This window comes from Ambystoma mexicanum, chromosome 1q (genome assembly GCF_040938575.1).
Source record: "Ambystoma mexicanum isolate Mex_15411 chromosome 1q, UKY_AmexF1_1, whole genome shotgun sequence".
Classification (NCBI taxonomy): Eukaryota; Metazoa; Chordata; class Amphibia; order Caudata; family Ambystomatidae; genus Ambystoma; species Ambystoma mexicanum.
In genome coordinates, this window is record NC_090922.1 from 401,848,485 (window position 1) to 401,854,638 (window position 6,154).

The following is a 6,154-nucleotide window of genomic DNA, read 5'->3' on the forward strand; positions in this document are numbered from 1 at the left end:
ATACGCCAGGATGAATATACCATTCCTAGCAGCAGTGGCCGTGGGTTACCAAAGGAGGAGGAGGAGGATAGTGAGGGCCCAGAACCAGCCTTTTTGGGATGCCTGATGACCAGGTGTATGGGAGGTACAGGTTTCCCCCACACATAATACTGGACCTGGTCAGTGAGTGGGAGGGTGACCTCACATCACCCACCCTGTGCTCCTAAGCACTCAGCCCCCTGGAGAAGGTCCTCAATGTACTGCACTTCTTGGCCACAGGATCATTTCAGCGGACAAGTGCCATAGTGGGTGGGGTGTCACAGGCCACGCAGTCACGCTGCCTACACCAGGTCTTGAACATCATCACTGCACGCCCATCAGTCTGTAGGCACATATACCTGCCCAGGACACCTGCAGAAAGGCAGGCTGCCACCCTCCATTTCTACGGTGTGGCACAATTCCCAAAAGTGCTAGGTGCCATTGACTGCACCCATGTGTCACTACGTCCCCCCAGGGCATCTGAGCACATCTATAGGAACCGCAAGCACTTGCATTCCATCAACGTGCAGGTAGTATTTAATGCTAAGGGAATCATCACCTCAGTATATGCCAACTATCCAGGGTCCACCCACGACAGCTTCATTTACCGAATGTCTACCCTAAGCCGGGACCTAGAAGCTAGGCGGCATGGTGATACATGGCTGCTAGGTGAGTATGAATGCCACTGCACATGCATGCATGTCAGATGCAGAGTTATGTCACTACCCCACTAATGATACCCATCACCTCCTCACCAGGGGACAGTGCCTACCCTCTGAGCACCCACATGATGACGCCAATTTGGAACCCCATCACGCCTCCAGAGGTAAGATACAACACAGCCTAAAAATACGGTATGTGGAAGTGAAGCCCTAGTCAGGAATGCGCACAACTGGATTTTCATGAAAGGAAGTAAAGTAAAATTGTGGTTGAGCTGCTGTCGTGTAGGTAGTGAGATGATCTGCCACTATCACCTTGAAGTATATCAAATTATTGTGAATTACTATCTACACAGGCTGCGCTTGGTAACCAACGTAAAGCCACTGATGTGCAAAATTTAAACAAGAATGATGGGGAATTAATCACAGAGATATTCTACTGGTTTATTAGTAACAAAGAGCAAAGTTGTTCATTCACAGGTAAAGTGTAACACATCAATTGTGTTGAATGAGTCTGAACTTGGATGAATTACACAGAGCAATTTATATGCAATCAATAAAACACCCACAATTTATATGCAATTGCGCAGCATATTTGTTGAGTACTTCAAAAACCAAAACTTGAATGAATCACATTGTTTGAGATAGGCTTATTCGCCAAAACACACACAATTTATATGCAATTGCGCAGCGTATTTCACATTAAAGAAAAGCCAAGAATTTGCCAAAACATGCCAACACGTGTTTCAACCAAAGAGGTCGTCCTCAGGGCATACAAATGTAGTTTACCATTTGCATTAATCTATAATTATTGAACCTTGGCTTGAAATCGAAACAACCAACGTCAGAGGTAGTGGGTCAAAAAACAAGAAAAAGCAGGAGAGAAAGGAGAAATAGAAAGAAATAAAAACATACCGTTAGAGATAATATATGCAATTGATTGTTCTATTTCCTAAAATAGGGATAAATGAATCTATCCATACCTTAAATATGATTGAGGTTTCCTAATACTTGATTCAACTTTCAGTAGTTGAGAGATTTAGTGATTTCTACATGCTTGACTGGACAGGGTCTGTAAGTTATAAAGACTTGGTATAATATGACACATATTTTAGTTCAAAAGTCTGCATTGCTAGTAAGTTTAACATCTAATTTGTGAAAAGTATGGAAACTATAATTACCAGTCTTGCAATCAAGAGGTAGTTGTCGTTCGACTGATATGCCGCTGTTGCAGTATAATTGAAATGTAACGCACGTTTTTAGCGTGCCTTGCCTTTAAATTCGGCCGTAATCTGTAACATGGATATGACAACGTATTTAAACACTTGTTATAAGGAACGTGCTGCATAAGCTTTTCGTTTGGTATCGTTAGGGCGTAGAACTGGCTTACCGGCATACGCTCCAAAAGTTGATGTGCTCAATGGCCGGTTGTTTCTCAATACTGAAGGCATCGGCACAATCCGGGGGTTACTATAGTAACCTTCCCGGGTTAGGTCAGGTGATGTAGTCATCTGACCCTGTTGCTTGGATACTCCTTACAAGCCGGAAATGCATAAAACAGACATTTGAGGAAAGCTTCCTATGCGGAAGCTCATTCATTTACGGCAATATTTTTGCAGCGACTTAATTACATATAGATATTTTGATGTTAATACTGTGTACAGCTTTGACATCAACAAAAAGAAAACTAAAATAATCCGTACTAATTCTAATCCTATGTTAGGTGCGGATATTGGATAGTTGGTGCTAAATATCAACCTCAATTAAGAAATCAAAATAAATGTGGTGCGCTCGAATCAGCGTGCAGACATGCAAATAACTGCCGGTTGGGCTGTTGGGACAAATATAAACAGTGACTTCTCACAGAGTGGGGTCACTAGGCTGAATATAAATGCCTCGGGCATAGTCGGTAAGCTGTATCGGTTTGCATGGGTTTGATTGTCTGTTTTTTAGCATTAAATTCGTACAAATTATAGAAACACATTCAATTCATGGTCTTGGTTCAAACCAAGTGACAGGCAACGTAATTTACAAATCATTCTTGCTTCCTGTTGTCGTAGGGTCAATTCTCTGTTACCACCTCTCGGATGTTGTTGGATGTGTTTGAGTCCAATGAATTTGATGTCTTTAATATTATCCAGTTGATGATGCTTCTGCCAATGGGAAGCTAAAGGAAGTCTAATATCCTGGCTACTAAGATTGTTGAGGTGTTCTCGAATCCTGAAACGGACTTCTCTGATCGTGCTGCCAATATACATTTTCTGACATACACATAAGATACCATAGATAACAAATTTTGTACGACAATTAATAAAGTCAAATATTTTGGTTTGAAGTCCATTATGGCAGCTAAAGATTTTTGTAGGTGCTAAAGCATGATGGCAAAAATTGCATGTCCCGCACTTGTAAAAGCCTGCTGGCTTTGTGCTTGTAGTAAGCCAATTTGCCTGTCCAATTGGGTCAGGTTTAAGGAAAGAGGGACTGAGGATCTTCCTCAAAGTCTTTGCCTTGGTAAAGATAATACTGGGTCGATCAGTAATATACGATATCAAATCAGAATCTAGGTGTAAAATATGCCAATAACCGGCAGTTATTTGCATGTCTGCACGCTGATTCGAGCGCACCACATTTATTTTGATTTCTTAATTGAGGTTGATATTTAGCACCAACTATCCAATATCCGCACCTAACATAGGATTAGAATTAGTACGGATTATTTTAGTTTTCTTTTTGTTGATGTCAAAGCTGTACACAGTATTAACATCAAAATATCTATATGTAATTAAGTCGCTGCAAAAATATTGCCGTAAATGAATGAGCTTCCGCATAGGAAGCTTTCCTCAAATGTCTGTTTTATGCATTTCCGGCTTGTAAGGAGTATCCAAGCAACAGGGTCAGATGACTACATCACCTGACCTAACCCGGGAAGGTTACTATAGTAACCCCCGGATTGTGCCGATGCCTTCAGTATTGAGAAACAACCGGCCATTGAGCACATCAACTTTTGGAGCGTATGCCGGTAAGCCAGTTCTACGCCCTAACGATACCAAACGAAAAGCTTATGCAGCACGTTCCTTATAACAAGTGTTTAAATACGTTGTCATATCCATGTTACAGATTACGGCCGAATTTAAAGGCAAGGCACGCTAAAAACGTGCGTTACATTTCAATTATACTGCAACAGCGGCATATCAGTCGAACGACAACTACCTCTTGATTGCAAGACTGGTAATTATAGTTTCCATACTTTTCACAAATTAGATGTTAAACTTACTAGCAATGCAGACTTTTGAACTAAAATATGTGTCATATTATACCAAGTCTTTATAACTTACAGACCCTGTCCAGTCAAGCATGTAGAAATCACTAAATCTCTCAACTACTGAAAGTTGAATCAAGTATTAGGAAACCTCAATCATATTTAAGGTATGGATAGATTCATTTATCCCTATTTTAGGAAATAGAACAATCAATTGCATATATTATCTCTAACGGTATGTTTTTATTTCTTTCTATTTCTCCTTTCTCTCCTGCTTTTTCTTGTTTTTTGACCCACTACCTCTGACGTTGGTTGTTTCGATTTCAAGCCAAGGTTCAATAATTATAGATTAATGCAAATGGTAAACTACATTTGTATGCCCTGAGGACGACCTCTTTGGTTGAAACACGTGTTGGCATGTTTTGGCAAATTCTTGGCTTTTCTTTAATGTGAAATACGCTGCGCAATTGCATATAAATTGTGTGTGTTTTGGCGAATAAGCCTATCTCAAACAATGTGATTCATTCAAGTTTTGGTTTTTGAAGTACTCAACAAATATGCTGCGCAATTGCATATAAATTGTGGGTGTTTTATTGATTGCATATAAATTGCTCTGTGTAATTCATCCAAGTTCAGACTCATTCAACACAATTGATGTGTTACACTTTACCTGTGAATGAACAACTTTGCTCTTTGTTACTAATAAACCAGTAGAATATCTCTGTGATTAATTCCCCATCATTCTTGTTTAAATTTTGCACATCAGTGGCTTTACGTTGGTTACCAAGCGCAGCCTGTGTAGATAGTAATTCACAATAATTTGATATACAACACAGCCTATATTGCAACCCGGGGCATAGTGGAGCGCACATTCGGAGTGCTCAAGTCACGCTTTCGCTCCCTTGACCGTTCTGGCGGGCAGCTGTTATATGCGCCCCCAGTAGTGTGCAGGATCATAGTGGCAGCATGTGTCCTGCACAATGTTGCAACACGCTGGGGCATGGCTGTGGACATGGTGGTGCCCCAACATCCCCAACCACGCCCGCTGCGCATGGGAGGGGAGAGGGCACGGGGTGAGGCAGCCCGTACGCAGCTGGTGGCTAATTACTTCACATAGAAATCACACCCCAGTGGAGTGCACACAGGCCTGGCACATACCATCTGATAAGCAATGATGACTCGACCTGACAATTAAGACGAACAAAGGGACTGTCAACTGTCAGAACCATAGCAGCCTGAGATTGTTCATGTGGAAGTGTCACAATGTGTGCATCCCTACCTACACAAACACCACCAATGCAGTGTCATGAAAAGACAGTTCCATGCTGCAGAAATGAATACCCACTTGCAAAATACTACATGAAAACAGTGCCATGTCACCCACCCTCTCCCCGGCATGGCCACACAACACACCATGGCATGTCATGCAATGTGAGAGGAAAGAAATTATTCCCCACAACATGCCCCAAGTGTCAGCAGCTACAGTGTCCCTAATGGAAACATGTCCACACATGAAATGCTCACAGTAATGCAGGACCTACAACCCACATTACCAAATACTTACCAAGAATACCAATCACCTACACAACCTCCAACCTACCTTAAACATGACATTACAGACTAAAAAATTAGCTAGCCTCACCACCTGATGATGACAGCCCTCCGAACACTTCCAAGTATACAGTGTTAGCGTCACGCAAGCGTGTAGGTGCACTGCTTACAACATGGACTCCAGTTCTAAGGTGGATGAGATGGATGCAGAGGCACATATCAATACACCACGCAGTGTACACTACAACAACAATATGCACTATGAATGTATACACAGTATTGACTACAGACTGCCCACACAGCTCATGGGAGTCCAATGTCACCATGTACGTCAATGTCACTTGGGCACACCCTTTGCAAGCCCATGGAAACGGGAAGCAGGAGGGGTGTGTGTGACAAAAACCCAAGCATCTGAACCAAATCCATGACAAGCCTGCATGTGCCCAGCCACAATGCAGCGTATGCCCACGGGAGCCACACAAGGCAACACACTGTCCCAAAAAAAAAATTAAAAAAAATCAAAAATGGCCATTAATGAGCCTGGGGGGTTGGGGAGGCCACCCAGGAGGTCCGAGGACAGGGTGCACACCAAAACCCACCTGTGTGGATCTTGCAGAAAAAAAACACCTCCATGGGCTCATGGCCTACACGGCTACCCTATTGTGGG

At 42.4% G+C, this 6,154-nt stretch overlaps 2 long non-coding RNA genes across 2 annotated transcripts; one reads left to right on the forward strand and one right to left on the reverse strand.

Annotated features, from left to right (window-relative positions):
• Window positions 1-1,107: 1,107 nt before the first annotated feature.
• LOC138521402 (uncharacterized) lies at window positions 1,108-2,276 on the reverse strand. Its single transcript, XR_011283036.1, has 2 exons — window positions 1,859-2,276; window positions 1,108-1,749 (listed from the first exon to the last, which is right to left on the reverse strand). It is a non-coding gene; the product is annotated as an uncharacterized lncRNA (long non-coding RNA).
• Window positions 2,277-3,487: 1,211 nt separating this feature from the next.
• LOC138521406 (uncharacterized) lies at window positions 3,488-4,656 on the forward strand. Its single transcript, XR_011283040.1, has 2 exons — window positions 3,488-3,905; window positions 4,015-4,656. It is a non-coding gene; the product is annotated as an uncharacterized lncRNA (long non-coding RNA).
• Window positions 4,657-6,154: the final 1,498 nt, after the last annotated feature.